General features: G+C 34.5%; 1 protein-coding gene across 1 annotated transcript in view; it reads left to right on the top strand.

Moving 5' to 3' along the window:
• Nucleotides 1–17058, top strand: part of XPO4 (exportin 4) — a 129286-nt gene that overhangs the window by 23315 nt on the left and 88913 nt on the right. The window lies entirely within an intron of this gene.

The following is a 17058-nucleotide window of genomic DNA, read 5'->3' on the forward strand; positions in this document are numbered from 1 at the left end:
ATGTTAATTTGAAAGATATTAGTTGATTTTCTAATGTTAACCTAGTTTTTCATTTCCTGAATAACTACTTTAAAAACTTTTGTTTAATTGTATTTTATTTATTTTATTGATTGTGGTTTGGGAAATATTTTTTATTATTGTTATAATTGTTGTGGTTATTATTATTATTTTGTAGTATTGGAGATTGAACCTAGGGGCACTTTACCACTGAGTTGCATCTCCAGCTCCTTTTTTTTTTTTATATTTATTTTTCAGTTTTAGGTGGACACAATGTCTTTATTTTACATTTATGTGCTGAGGATCGAACCCAGGCTGGGCCTTGCACGTTCTAGGCGAGCACTCTACCACTGAGCCACAACCCCAGCCCCTCTTTTTTTAAAAAATGTTTTTTAGTTGTAGCTGGACACAGTACCTTTATTTTATTTATTTTTATGTGGTGCTGAGGATCAAACCTAGGGCCTCACACATACTAGGTGAGTACTCTATCATTGAGCTGCAACCCTAGCCCCTCTTTTTGTTTTTTATTTTTTAAATGTTTTGAGACAGGGTCTCCTCTGGCATGGTGGTGCATACCTGTAAGCCCAGTGACTCAGGCAGCTGAGGCAGGAGGACCACAGGTTCAAAGCCAGTCCCTGTCTCAAAATTAAAAAATAAAAATTAAATAGAATTAAAAAATAATTAAAAGAAAAAGATCTGGGGATGTAGCTCAGTGGTAAATCACCCTGGGTTAAATTCCCAATATCACCAAAAATCCAAAACAAACAAACAAAAACCAATTATTGAGCTAAATGGTTTTATTGAATTTCTGAGGCTGGCCTCAACTTCCTGGGTTACTGGGATTATAGGTTTGTGGAAGCACACCTAGTATATTAATATTATTTTAAGCTGACTTTGTCCTCTGCTATCCTCACCTGGTCTTTATATTGGTATATTTATGATGATATATTTATATTCTTTTTTTTTGGTACTATCTTGAAGTAGTGTGTATGTTTGGATTTATTTGTTCCTCATTGTTTAGAAAAATTATCTGGGTCAGTGTGTTTATTTAACAAAAAACTATTTTAAACTACTAATACAATTTACTTAGTGCTTCAGGAATGTTCAGATTTTCTATTTTATCTTAAGTTTTTTTAAGTTATATTTTTCTAGGATTTATCAGTATCACTTAAAGTTTTATTTATCACTGTAAATGATTGCAGTCATCTTAGAAGCCTTATTTTCTGGAGCATTTTTTGTTGAATTCTTTTAATTTTTGTTTATTTGTATTCTTCCTCCCCTACCTCCCTTTCCTGACTAATCTTGCAAAGGTTTATCAGTACTTCCTTAATTCTATTTTTGCTGGTTGGGGGTAGATTCTGCTGTTTTTCTGAGTTATTAGGTTAGATGCTTAACTCGTGTCTTTTTCTCATGTAGGCTTTTCAGCCTATACATTTTCCTCATTTTTGTATAGTACAGATGTTTGGTATGAAATATTTTTCATCAGTTGTAAATACTTTCTTAGTGGTCCTGGGGATTAAACTAGTTAAATATTTGTTTTCTAATTTCTGTTATGATTTTAAAAATTTTATTCTTGATTCATTTCTAGTTTTTGTTGTTAAATCAATCTCTTAATTGGTTGTGGTCCAAGATTGTTATATATAAAATACTTACTTAAAAAATGTTTGGGGGGGCTAGGGTTGTGGCTCAGTGGTGGAGCGCTTGCCTAGCACAGGTAAGGCACTGGGTTTGATATTCAGCACCACATACATACATACTTATAAAGTTTTTATGTCCGTCTACAACTAAAAAAAAATTGTTTGGATATGGCTTGTGGCCTAGTATATTGTTATGTTTTGTTTAGTGTGTTTGAAAAGAATGTGTTGATATCCAGTTACAGGAGCAGTATATTTATTCCCCAAAATCAAGCTTGTTAAATTTTTTTTTCCTTCATAAGCTAACACCTACCAAGGGGCATGTTAATTTTCCACTTTAGTGGATTGATTGGTGAGTCTGCCATTTTTAATTTTTTTTTTTAATTTGAGGCTATATATTATTTATACCATTTTAGTTGACTTACTTATTGTTAGAGTCTGTAAACAAGTCAAGATGGCACCTGGCATTTTGCAGAGGGAGTGGTTTGTGAAGTAACGCCAGCCAGCCATTAAGTGTGGAGACTCCTTATTGGTTGACTGTTGTATCTAGTTTATGTTAATTAAGATAAGCTGTGTGGAATGTATATATACCCCTCCTGTCCTATAATAAACGGCTCCCACTCCTGCTGTATCAATGTACACAAGTTGCTTGTCATAACCAGGGGGGTGACGAGCAACTTGTGTACATTGATACAGCAGGAGTGGGAGCCATTTATTCACACTTAATGGCTCGCTGGCGTTACTTCACAAACCACTCCCTCTGCAAAATGCCAGGCGCCATCTTGACTTGTTTACAGACTCTTAATAGCTTATAATTGTTAATTGACTCATTTTGGTAACATTTTGCCTTATATTCTGATTTTTTTTTTCTGATAAGTCAGTTTAATTGACTTTTTGCTTAGAATGCTTATCTTTTTCTAGCCATTTACTTTCAGCCTTGCCATGCCCTTGAATTTTGTATGCGTTTCATATAAAGAACATAAATTTGGATTTTCTTTTTTATACAGGCTGATAATCTTTTTTTTAAAAAGAGTATTAGTTTATTACATTCATTTGTGATTTTGATAAATCACTGTTTTGTTATCTTATTTTGTATTTGATTTTTTCCCCTTCCTTATGGGATTTGGAATTTGATAATCCTTTGTTTAATCATTCCATGAACAGTGTTACTAATTTTTAATTTTATTCTTTTGCTGGTTACAGTAGACATTTTAACATGCTCAACACTGTTTGAGTCTAGGGCTGGCTGTGTAGCTCAGTAATAGAGCACTCAGGTTTGACCCTCAGCACTGCCCCCACCTCCCAAAAAAAGATTATACAGATGAACTTTATATACATTTTAATATGTGTGTGCTGTGACTGGAACTTAAGGTCTTGTACATGCTAGGTGAGTGCTATACCACTGAGCTATATCTCAGTCCTAATCTTATATATTTTTTCTCAGCTAGAAAAGTGCTGTGGTTATTGACTATTTGTGTATCTTCTTTATTCAGGTCCTTTGCTTATAATCAGGTTATTTGGCTTTTGTTATTCTGTAGTCCTTTATAGATTTCAGGTATTAATCTCTTATCAGATATATGATTTTTAAACATTTTCTCATTACTTGGATTTTTTATTATTTTGATAGTGTCTTTGATATGTAGTAGTTTTTTTATGAAGTCTGCTTCTTACAGTTGTAGTTTGTCTTTTTAAACATACTAAAAATTTTTAAAACACCTTAATCTAAAGTTTTATCTTTTTAAAATTCCAATTTAAAAATACAGTCAGTATTTGTTTAGATTGAGTCAACATAGGTAACAATTTCTTCTTCTTCAGTACTGGGGATTGAACCCAGGTGCATTTTACCACATTCCAGTACTTTTTATATTTTTATTTTAAGACAGGGTCTCACTAAGTTGCTTAGGGCCTCTGTAAGTTGTCAAGGCCAGTTTTAAACTTGTAATCCTCCTGCTTCAGCCTCCTAGTTGCTTGGATTATAGGCATGGAACACCGTGCTTGGCAACAATTTCTTTATTCCATAGTCCTTTGCATTCAAGACTTTGTATCTGGGATAACTTTAGAATTTCTTGAAGGAGAGTGCTTGGTTGGTATGCTCACATGATATTTATTTGCATGATCATGCCTTTAATACACTAATCTTAGGGGGGAAATTGCTTCTTTGGATATACCTTTTTTTTTTTTTTTGGTGGTACTGGGGATTGAACCCATGGTCTTGCATATCTACATCTACCCCCCAGACACACATTTCTTTTCTTTTCTTTTTTTTTTTTTTTTGGTACTGAGGATTGAACTCGTGGGGAATTCAACCACTGAGGCACATACCCAGCTTTTTGTTATATTTTATTTTAGAGATAGGGTCTTACTGAGTTGCTAAGTGCCTCTCTAAGTTGCTGAGGCTGACTTTGAACTCTTGATCTTCCTGCCTCAGCCTCCCAAGCCGCTGGGATTACAGGCATGCGCCAGCATGCCCAGCTAGATACATATTTCTAAGTTAATAGTTATTTTCCCTTAGTTCCCTAAGCACGTTATTCTTTTTTCTCTCCAGACTTCTTGTTGCTTTAAGAAATCAGTTTCAGTCTTACTACTTTGAAGGTAATATAGTTCTTTGGCTGTTGAATTCTTCAGTTTCAATATGATATTAGTAATATGGCTTTATTTGGCTTGGAACTCATTGGTCTTTCTGAAATTAGTTTTAGTGTTTCGCATCAATTTTGGAATACTTCCTGCCATTTAACACTAACTTCTCATTTCCTCCTTTCTCCTATCCCCTGATAACCACCATTTTACTTTCTTTCTTTTATGAATATGACTTACTTTAGCATAAATGGGGTCATTCATTATTTGTTCTTCAGTGTCTGACTTATTTAATTCAGCATGTTTTCAAGGTACATGTTATAGCTTCTGTCACAATTTTCATTCTTTTTAAAGGCTGAATAACATTCCATTATAAAAGTACACCACTTTTTGTTTATCCATTCATTTATCAGTGGTCATATTTAGTTGCTTCTGCCTTTTCATAGTGAATAATGCTGCTGTGAACATTCTGAATAATCTATCACAGTTCTGCTTTATGTGTCACAAAGGAGAATTCCTGGGTTATATGGTAATTTTATGTTGAATTTTTTGAAGAATTGCCAAACTGCCTTCCACAGTGGCTGCTACAATATTTTATCTTCCCATAAGTATTACACAGGGTTCCAGTTTTTCCATATCTCACCAAAATTTATTGTTTTTAAAATTAATATATACATAATTTAATTTTAAATTAACACATAATTATTGTACATATTTCCATAAAACATATGATTTAATTCATGTATATAATGTATAATGTCATATTTTCTGTTTAATAGTGACCATCCTCATAGAGGTGAACTGGTATCTTATTTTGATTTGTATTTTTCTGATGAAAATATGATATGATTAATAATATGATATGAAATTGATAACTACATCTCTAATCACCAGATTAGTGATGTGGTTATTAACTATTTGTGTATCTTATTTATTCAGATCCTTTGCTTATCTTTTAATCAGGTTATTTGGTTTTTGTTATTCTGTAGTCCTTTTTAGATTTCAGGTATTAATCTCTTATCAGATATATGATTTATAAACATTTTCTCTCATTTCTTGGATTTTTTTATTCGATAGTGTCATATGATATGCAGTAGTTTTTAATTTTGATGAAGTCTGATTCTAACAGTTTTAGTCTGTCTTTTTAAACATACTATATATTCTGTTTGACATTTCCAACATCTGTGAGTTTTATTGGCTTGATTTCTTAATTTGTTGCTCTGCAATTTCATAGTGGCTTACATTCTTGTGTGTTTTGTAGAATTTATGTATAGTAGTCCCCCCTCTTTTGTTATTTATGGGGGATATGTTCCAAGACATACTGCAGATTGAACTGTATATGCTAGATTTTTTCCTATACTGAATACACAGACTTAAGATGAAGTTTAATTTATAATTAGTCAAAGTAAGAGAATAACAACAATAGTAGTAAAATAGAGCAGTTATAATAATATATGTAATAAAAGTATGTAGTACTTATGAATTATTTTTTTCTTCAATTTTTACATAATATTTTCAGACTGAAGTTGACTGTTGGTAACTGAAACTATGGGAGAGTGAAACCATGGAATGTGGAACTGTGGATAAGCTGGGACACTACTGTATTAACTCTTGGAAGTGATTCTGGGAAACTCTGAAACCTGGATTAAGATGTGTTTTTCCAAGTGTCTAGGAATATGACCAACACAGGACTACTTTAAACTTAACTGAGTTCAAGTGTTTTGGAGTATATAGGTTCTATTATAATAGGGCAGGAGCTCTATTTTGGGGCTTACTTATTATTATTTGTTGTTTGATGTAATTTTCCCTTTTTCATCTGTCATTGGAAATCCAGACTGGCAAATCCCCTTTCCCCTCCTTCTATCTTCCTTTCTCACTTCCTCCTTCCTAATGGAATTTTGTTTGTTAAATAGTTTAACCTTGTGCTAAGGATCCCAGTGTTTTGTGGAGGGATGTTCGGTTAGATCCTCACCTTAGGTGGACCCTGGTTTTATCCTGTCTTTTTATAGCCTAGGCAGTTGTCAAACAGGAAACTCAAGGTCAGTAGGGATTGGCACAAAATCTCTAGGTAAATGAGTATGTGCTGAATCTTTGTAAATCCTACTTTTAAGCTTCTTATAATTCCTTAATTTCTAGAAAGCTCAGAAAAACATTTAATACTTTAAAAAATTATGTATCATTTTTATTTGATTTTTCAGCAGAAAAGTTATTTAAGATACCTAGTTAGCTGTGCTGTGGAGAATGAAAGGTCCATTCATTTAAAGAAATGCAGTGTTTCAGATGAATAGAAAAGCACATAGAATCATATAAATCATACTCAAATGCCAACCTACGAGATTAGTAAATAATATATGTTTGTTTTGTTAAAAAAACATATATCCCAGATATACTTGAAGCCCTCTTTGAGTTTCTTTAGATGCTATTCTCCAGCCTGTGCTTCTTCCACAAAGGTAACTACAGTTTTAAAGTTGCTTATCCTTTCTTTCTGTGTCTTTATCCCTTTCCAACAAAGATAAATCATGTACTACTTTAAAAATTTCAATGAGCACCCCTTATGTTCAAAACACTAGAAAAATTAGGGATAACAGGAACATATCTCAACATCATAAAGGCTATCTATGCTAAGCCCCAGGCCATCTTCATTCTAAATGGAGAAAAATTGAAGGCATTTCCTCTAAAAACTGGAACAAGACAGGGGTGCCCTCTTTCACCACTTCTATTTAACATAGTCCTTGAAACACTGGCCAGAGCAATTAGACAGATGAAAGAAACCAAAGGGATACACATAGGAAAAGAATAACTCAAATTGGCACTGTTTGCTGATGATATGATTCTATTCCTAGAAGATCCTAAAAATTCCACCAGAAAATTTCTAGAACTAATAAATAAATTCAGCAAAGTAGCAGGATATAAAATCAACACCCATAAATCAAATGCATTTCTGTATATCATTGACAAATCCTCTGATGAGGAAACTATCCCATTTACAATGGCCTCAAAAAAAAAAAAAAAAAAAACCTTGGGAATCTGCCGCAGTCTGGCTGGGCATAATTCATGAGCCACTTGTCAAGCAGAAACGAACTTTATTTTTAAAACACACACACACACAGCACCACAGGAGCTCTTCAGGAATTCCCTCGGAGCCCAACTGCTACCACCGGCTTCCTGCTAGCCTCTCAACCCCCCACTCTTCGTGCTCTTGAGGCCAATTGGCTGGGTCACGTGGGCGGAGCCAAAAGAGTCCCCCAATGAGCAGCTCCATGGTCTGCAAGGGCGAGGAAACAGCCCAGTGAGCATCACCGCAAAGGAGCCAATCAGCTGGCAGCTGGAAGTTTGCTGGGGCCCCTTGGCTGTGGCTCTCAACAGGAATCAACTTAACAAAAGAGGTGAAAGAGCTATATAATGAAAATTATAGAATCCTAAAGAAAGAAGTCAAAGAAGACCTTAGAAGGTGGAAAGATCTACCTTGCCCTTGGATAGGCAAAATTAATATTATCAAAATGACCATACTTCCAAAGCACTATAAAGATTTTATGCAATTCTGATCAAAATCCCAATACGTGGGGCTGGGGATGTGGCTCAAGCGGTAGCGCGTTCGCCTGGCATGCCTGCGGCCCGGGTTCGATCCTCAGCACCACATACCAACAAAGATGTTGTGTCCGCCGAGAACTAAAAAATAAATATTAAAAATTCTCTCTCTCTCTCTCTCTCTGAGACTCTCTCTCTCTCTCTCCCCCCCCCTCACTCTCTCTTTAAAAAAAAAAAAATCCCAATACGTTCTTTATAGAAATAGAAAAAACAATCATGAAATTGATTTTTCATTATTATTCATCTGGAAAAATAAGTGACCCAGAATAGCTAAAGCAATCCTTAGCAGGAAGAGTAAAGTAGGTGGCATCACTATACCAGACCTTAAACTATACTACAGAGCAGTAGTAACAAAAACAGCATGGTATTGGCACCAAAACAGACTGGTAGACCAGTGGTATAGAATAGAGGACACAGGGCTGGGGAGGTGGCTCAAGCGGTAGCGCACTCGCCTGGCATGTGTGCGGCCCGGGTTGGATCCTCAGCACCACATACAAACAAAGATGTCGTGTCTGCCGAAAACTAAAAAATAAATATTAAAATTCTCATTCTCTCTCTCTCTCTCTTTAAAAAAAAAATGCTAAAAAAAAAAAAAAGAATAGAGGACACAGAGACTAACCCACAAAATTACAATTATTTTATATTAGACAAAAGTGCCAAAAACATGTATTGGAGAAAAGATAGCCTCTTCAACAAATGGTGCTGGGAAAACTGGAACTCCATATGCAGCAAAATGAAATTAAATCCCTATTTCTCACCATACACAAAACTCAACTCAAAAATAGATCAAGGATTTAGGAATAAAACCAAAGACCCTGCGTCTAATAGAAGAAAAAGTAGGCCCTAATCTCCATCATGTGGGATTAGGCCCCAACTTCCTTAATAAGACTCCTTTGGCACAAGAATAAAAATCAAGAATCAATAAATGGGATGAACTCTAAAAAGTTTCTTCTCAGCAAAAGAAACAATCTGTGAGGTGAATAGAGAGCCTACATCTTGGGAGCAAATCTTTACCCCTCACACATCAGAGCACTAATCTCTAGGGTATATAAAGAACTCAAAAAGTTAAACACCAAAACAACAAATAACCCAATCAATAAATAGGCCAAGGACCTGAACAGACACTTCTCAGAAGAGGATATATAAACAGTCAACAAATACATGGAAAAATGTTCATTATCTCTAGCAATTAGAGAAATGCAAATCAAAACCACTCTTAAGATTTCTTCTCACTCCAGTCAGAAGGGCAGCTATTATGAAGACAAACAACAATACTTGTTGGCGAGGATGTGGGGAAAAAGATATATTCCTACACTGCTGGTGGGACTGCAAATTGGGGCAGCCAATATGGAAAGCAGTATGGAGATTTCTTGGAAAATTGGGAATGGAACCACCATTTTACCCAGCTATCCCTCTCCTCGGTCTATACCCAAAAGACTACAGGTTCACAGGCACACATCAATCTTTATAGCAGCACAATTCACAATAGCTAAATTGTGGAACGAACTTAGATCCCCTTCAGTAGATGAATGGATAAAATGAAATATGGCATACATACACAACAGAATATTACTCAGCAATAAAAGAGAATAAAATCATGGCATTTGCAGGTAAATGGATGGAGTTAGAGAAGATAATGCTAAGTGAAGTTAGCCAATCCCAAAAAACCAAATGCCAAATGTTTTCTCTGATACAAGGAGGCTGATTCATAATGGGGTAGGGAGATGGATCATGGGAGGAATAGACGAACTCTAGATAGGGAAGAGGGATTGGAGGGCAAGAGAGGGGGCCATGTGGTTAGAAATGATGGTGGAATAATGTGATGGACATTATTATCCAAAGTACGTGTATGAAGACACGAATTGGTGTGAATATACTTTGTATACAACCAGAGATATAAAAAATTATGCTTATAATATGAATTGTAACGCATTCCGCTGTCATATAAGTAAAAAAAGTTAATTAAAAAATTTTAATGTAAATGATACTATATATATATATATATATATATTATAGTCATTTGCCTCTTCTATTCAGAATAATTTTCAGAGTTTACTCATAGTGATAACTATAATTCTAGCTCAATCATTTAACTGCCTTATAAACCACTGCATGACTATACTGCGGTGTATTCTCTATTGATGGGAATTTGAATTGTTTATTTTTCTTCCTTGCTTTTATGGTGCTCTAGGAACAACTTTGTGACTTTTATGTGTATGGGGAGAAGTTCTCTAGGGAATACATGCCTAGAAGTGGACTCGTACATATCTGTTGTTCAAGACCCATCAGATGATCCTAAATTTCAGTGAATGTTCTGTTTTGCCATCAACAGTGTATAATAATCTGTGGTACATCAGAGTTCCCAAACACTTGTTTTTGTACTTAATTTCTGTCTAACCATCAGTTAGAAACGATAGTACTTTTTAAAATTTGCATTTTCATGTTTACTAGTGAGGGTTGAATATATTATTATATTTATTAGCTTTTCTTTTTTTTTGTACTGGGGATTGAGCCCAGAGGTTTTACCATTGAGCCACATCCCAGCCCTTTTTATTATTTATTTTGAGGCATAGTCTTGTTAAGTTCTTAGGGCCTTGCTTAGTTGCTGAGGCTGGCCCCAGACTTGGGATTCTCCTGCCTCAGCTTCCCAGGTTGCTGGGATTGCAGACGTGTGCCGCTGTGGCTGGCAAATTTATTAATTTTTAAAAGAATTTGTAGTTTTTATTGCTTAAGAAATCCTTCCCTACGCTTACATTATACTCTCCTGCTTTCTTTCTAATGTTTTGTTAAAAGTTTTGCTTTTCTTTTTTAGATCTTAAATTCATATAGTATTTTTTACTAGGTACAATTTTATGTTTTGCTTTAAAAATATCCAGTTCTTTAGCACCATTTATTTAGTTATTTTAAAAAATTAATTTATTTGTTCTAATTTGTTATATATGACAGCAGAATGCATTTCAATTCATAGTACACAAATGGAGCACAATTTTTCATTTCTCTGGTTTGTACAAAAGGAGAGTCACACCATTCACGAAGTATAAAAAAGGTCTGGGGATGTGGCTCAGTGGCTAATTGCCCCCCTGGGTTTAATCCCTGGCAACCCTGCAATTAATATATATATATAAGAATAAAATTAAAAAGAATATTATTTTGGTTTTTTTACTAGGTACCTGACAGCTACTAGTCTATCGAACTGCAGGTCCCCAGCAGTAATATTAAGGAAGTTCAGAGCATGGACTTTAATGTTACATAGACTAAGATCTGGTAAAATACTTATTAACTTTGTGATCTTGGATATGTAAGAATTTTTGAATCTCAGTTTCTCTCTATATTTTTGAGGGGAGATAATTCCTACAGGGGTGTTGTTGGGATTAAATGTGATAACATATGTAAAGAATTTAGCACTCTGGTAAATAGATGGTAGCCATTGTTACTAAAATAATTATTGCTTCTCAAGGAAAAAAGGAGTATAATATTTGTGGGATTTGATGATTGGGATTTCTGACTTTTTTGAGGAAAGGCTTAAGCAGCCTGGGTGGGGAGGAAGCCAGAATAAGTAGAGGCAGAATTTATGGACTCCTAATTATTTGTGTAATTGTTGACTAATACCTCTCCCCCCCCCCCCAATAGAATTCCAAAAAGGCAGGGACTTTTTTCCTTTCTTTTGTATCCCTTGATTTTGGAAAAGTGGTAGTCATATAATCAGTGCTCATATACTTTTTAGAATAGAAACCAAAGATTTTGTCTTTCTTTTTTCCTCCATCCCAAACCCCCAGTATTTCAAAAAAAAGCAAATAATTAAACATGAGATTAATCCTTTTTTCAGTAAATAATCTCCAGAGTTTCACTTTGAATGTTTTCAGCTCTGAGCCATTGGTTGTGTTCTCTAGGAGATTTTGTAAACTGAAGGCATTGGGCCACATCAATGACACGGTGCAGTTGGAGCCGTAGACATCAGTCAGTTGAGTTATGATTTATGCATTCTGGGTTGTGTGCTATTGTGACTCTTGAGAAGCACACCTAGTTTCCCCCCCATCCCTGTTTTTAGTTTCCTGAGGACTCTGGGATTGGTCACCTGCTATTTCTTTTCCTGCTGTTTCACTACCTATTGCTCCCAACTCTTCTGATTTATTTCATTTCAATACTGAAGTATGAGCCCTTTACTGTTAGTGTCCACAGTAGAACATGAATGGACTACAAAAAGGCTCCTTTGTTCTAATTTCTTTACTGAAATGTCACAATCTATGTAAAACACCCTAATGTCTGTATTGGGTCCTGGAGGAAGACTTAGGGGGAGATTTGCTTCCTTTCTACTTGCAGGTCTTAAGAAGGATGAGTTTTAGCGTACATTTGATCCTTTTTTAAAAAATTTTATTTATTTTAATTAGGTATATATGATAACAGAATGCATTTTGATTCATTGTACGCAATTATAGCACAACTTTTCATTTCTTTGGTTGAACAGGATGTAGCGTTGCACCATATGTGCAGTCATACATATACCTAGGGTAATAATGTCCATCTCATTCCACCATCTTTCCTGCCTCCATACACACTCCCCTCTCCTCCCTCCCCTTTGCCCAATTAGAGTTCCTCCATTTTTCCCATGCCTCCCACCCCCATTATAGATTAGCATCTACTTATCAGAGAGAACATTTTGCCTTTGGTTTTTTTGGGATTGGCTAACTTCACTTAGTATGATATTTTCCGACTCCATCCATTTACCTGCAAATGCCATAATTTTATTCTCTTAATGCTGAGTAATATTCCATTGTGTATATGTACCACAGTTTCTTTACCCATTCATCTACTGAAGGGCATCTAGATTGGTTCCAGTTTAGTTATTGTGAATTGTGTTGCTATGAACTTTAATGTGGCTGTGTGACCATAGTATTTTGATTCTCAAGTCCTTTGGGTATAGACTGTGGAGTGGGATAGCTGGGTCAAATGGTGGTTCCATTCCAAGTTTTCTAAGGAATTACCATATTGCTTTCCATATTGGTTGCACCAGTTTGCAATTCCACCAGCAATGTATGAGTGTCCCTTTTCCCCCACATCTTTACCAACACTTATTGTTGTTTGTATTCTTGATAACGGCCATTCTTACTGGCATGAGATGAAATCTTAGTTTTGATTTGCATTTCTCTAATTACTAGAGATGTTGAACATTTTTTCATACATTTGTTGATCGATTGTATATCTTCTTCTGAGAAGTATCTGTTCAGCTCCTTAGCCCATTTATTGATTGTATTGTTTGTGTTTTTGGTATTAAGTTTTTTGAGTTCTTTATATATCCTGGAGATTAGTGCTCTATCTGACATGCATGTGGCAAAAATTTGCTTCCAAAAACGTAGGCTCTCTCTTCTCTTCATTGATTGTTTTGTTGAGAAGCAGTTTTTTAGTTTGAATCCATCCCATTTATTAATTCTTGATTTTATTTCTTGCCATTTTGGAGTCTTGTTAAGGAAGTCAGGGCCTAATTTGACTTGATGAAGATTTGGGCCTACTTTTTCCTTTATTAGGTGCAGGGTCTCTGGTGTGATTACATTTGATCCTTTTAAATATAATTTCTGTTCACAGTTAGGAACCTGCATTCATACTTCCTGGATTTAATTTCTAGCTTAATTTCCTGCTAATAGTGTGACTTTATGTTCACCTTCTTTGCCTCAATTTCCTCATCTGTAAAATGAGCATAATAATTACATAGTAGTACCCTCCCTTATTTACAAGGGGTTTATTCCAAGACCACCAATAGATGCCTACTGTGGATAATACTAAATCCTCTGTGTACTATGTTCTTTCCTATACATACATATATCTATGATAAAATATAGTTTATAAGTTAGGCCCAGTAAGAGATTGATAAATCCTCTGTGTACTATGTTCTTTCCTTTACATACATATATCTATGATAAAATATAATTTATAAGTTAGGCCCAGTAAGAGATTGATAAATCCTCTGTGTACTATGTTCTTTCCTTTACATACATATATCTATGATAAAATATAATTTGTAAGTTAGGCCCAGTAAGAGATTGATGATGATGATGATGATGATGATGATGATGATAATAATAGTAATTATTATTACTATTTAGTAGAGCAATTATGACAATATACTATCTGAAAATTACCACCATCACTTCTCTTGTGTTTCAGGGCCATTATTGAGTAAAATAAGAGTTGCTTGAATATAAGCATTGGGATACTTTGACAATTGATCTGATACTCAGGATAGCTACAAAGTGACAGCCACTAAGTGACTAATGAGTGGGTAGTGAATGGTTGACAAATGGCTGTTTCATGTCCTTGGCCAGATGGAATGTCATGACACCAGATTTCATCATGCTTTTTGGAACTGAACACAAATAAAAACTTACTAATTCTTTATTTCAGAAATTTTCTATGACACATTTTTAAATCACAGTTCACTGTGGGTTAACTAAAACCTCAGGAAAGTGAAACTGAGGATAAGGAGGGATTACTATATCTTTTACAAAAGGTCATTGTAAGGATGAATCCAATTACCTTCCTCCATTTTCCCTTCCTCTCTTCTTTCCTGTTTTGTGTGTGTGTGTGTGTGTGTGTGTGTGTGTGTGTGTGTGTATCTATCTAACATATTGCCCAGCATTGCTAAATATTAATAAATGCTAGTTATTATTATCATTAAGTGCCTCTCCCTTTTATATTTGGTAGGCCCTAGGAATTTAGAGGTGAGTAAAATAAAGTCCTGGTGTCAGAAAACTAATAAAGAAAAGGAGCCAGGCTTGGTGGTGCATGCCTGTGATCCCAGTAACTCAGGAGGCTGAGGCAGGAGGATTGCAATTTTTTAACACTATTTTTTTAGTTGTTGATGGACTTTTCTTTTTTATTTATTTATATATGGTGCCCAGAATCAAACCCAGTGCCTCGCACATGCTAGACAAGCACTTTATCACTGAGCTACAACTCTAGCCCCAGGATTGCAAATTTAAGATTAGCCTCAGCAATTCCTTCAGCAACTTAAGGAGACCCTGTCTCAAAAAAACAAAAACAAACAAACAAAAAAAACTAAAAGGACTGGGGATGAAGACTGTCGCAGTTCATTATGCAAAGGTGGGTAACAGAGATATACACCCAATGTACATCTTGGAGGTGGGAGAAACATGCTCAGGCGGACTGGGGAAAGGTTAAGGAAGACTGATGAAAGAAAGAGAGACTGAAGCAGATTTTTGAAGGATAAGTTTAGGTTTCTGAAGGTTAAGAAGTTTGACAGGTGTGTTGTGCGGGTCAGTACCACCTGGGGAAATTTGAAGGAAAAATGTGTATTTTTGGTTTTGAGTTTCAATCTTTAGAATCTTTGAGAGTTGCTTTTTTTTTTGAAGTTTTTTGGGACTTTGTATTTGGAATCCATAGCCAGGTTAATTTCAAGAAGGAATTTTTGTGTATTTATTGAGACAGGATCTTGCTCTGTTATCCAGGCTGGCTTCAACTCCTGGGTTCAAGCAATCATTTGCTTTAACCAGCTGAGTAGCTGGGACTATAGGTGTGCACCACCACATCTTGCTTTCAAGAAGGAATTTGAAATTTTGGTGTTAGGAGTGTCATCTTGCCATTTAATATATTGATTTGATGATTTTATTGTTTGTGTGATATAGTATTCAACTAGGTGGTTAATATAAACTTTTAGATTACACTTCATTATTTATAGAATGTACATTGCATTCTGTATTAACAATTTATTCACACCAGTTCTTAGTAGAGTAAATGTATATGACTATCAGGGTGTCTTTTTGATCATTTGCTTTAGAAACAATTTTTATTTGTAGAATAATAAGCATATTAATTTGCATAGAATGGGCTGGGGATGTGGCTCAAGCGGTAGCGCGCTCTCGTCTGGCATGCATGCGGCCCGGGTTTGATCCTCAGCACCACATACAAACAACGATGTTGTGTCCGCCGATAACTAAAAAATAAATATTGAAAAATTCTCTCTCTCTCTCTCTCTCCCTCTATCACTCTCTCTTAAAAAAAAAAAATTTGCATAGAATAATGAGAATGATTCAGAAATTGCCGAGGTAATCCAGAATTGACTTGTTCTACATAGCAGTAGAACATGGGTAGTAATGTTTACTAATATGTCATATATTCAGGGTAAAGTGAGCAAACAATGATGAGATACCTTGTAAAAATATAAACTCTTCTTATTGTACTAGGGAAAATGTTGGGAATAAAGAATTACAGATGGAAGGACAAAAATACTTATAGGATATAGTTAAGCTTGATAATATTTTATTACTAAATCCTTTTAAAAACTAATAATAAAGAATTTTATTATAAATAAACAATTTCTTTAATGGAAATATTTTCATTTTTTCTGAAAACAAATAAAAAATAATTATAAAAAGAAAAATAATTTTCATTTTTATCTAGAGAACTGTAGAGGGTGCTAGAGCATTAGGAATAATCAGAATTGACTTTCTATAGGAATTCACTTAAGTGATTATTACAGTAATTCATTTTTCTTGGTTATACATTTTTTTAAAAAATATTTTATTTTTTAGTTATATGGACACAATACCTTTATTTTATTTATTTATTTTTATGTGGTGCTAAGGATCGAACCCAGGGCCTCACACATGCTAGGCAAGCGCTCTACCACTGAGCATTAACCCCAGCCCCTATACATTTATTATATTTTATAAATATATATGTATATATATTTATTATATTACTTTGACTGAAATTAGAGTGACTAATATTGCAAAATTAATATTATTTTTAATGAATTTGGTTGAAAAATGTTTTTCATCTTTCAGATTCTTTGATATGGTTGAAATTATGACCCTCTCATGTAGTTAAGTTAGTAAGAATAAAAAGTTTTTTGTTTTTTTTTATCATCTACCTGAATCATTAGCTTCAGAAACAATTTTGGGTAGATGGTAGAAGAATAAACCTTTATTATTCCCAAACTGGGATTGGTAGGCTGTATAAGCAATCTCTTCCTCTTCTCTTCAGATATTTAGGATCAAAAGATAATCAAACCATATAATGGGAGTATATATTTTAGGTAGATTGGTTTAGAAGAAAGATTGTTAAACCAAAGTGGAATTTAAAAATGTGAACAGACTTTAAAAGTTATTTTTGGTTAGATAGAAGTTTTAGCTTTTTTGACTGATAAATTTATTATTTAGAGAACAGTTCTATAAATTCCAAATTTTAACTGTTCTCTGGTTTAGTGGTGATTTTAGAAATTTAAGATAGAATTATTTGATCTTTTATCATA

The sequence above is a fragment of the Spermophilus citellus genome (genome assembly GCF_964194105.1).
Source record: "Spermophilus citellus genome assembly, chromosome: 1".
Lineage (NCBI taxonomy): Eukaryota > Metazoa > Chordata > Mammalia > Rodentia > Sciuridae > Spermophilus > Spermophilus citellus.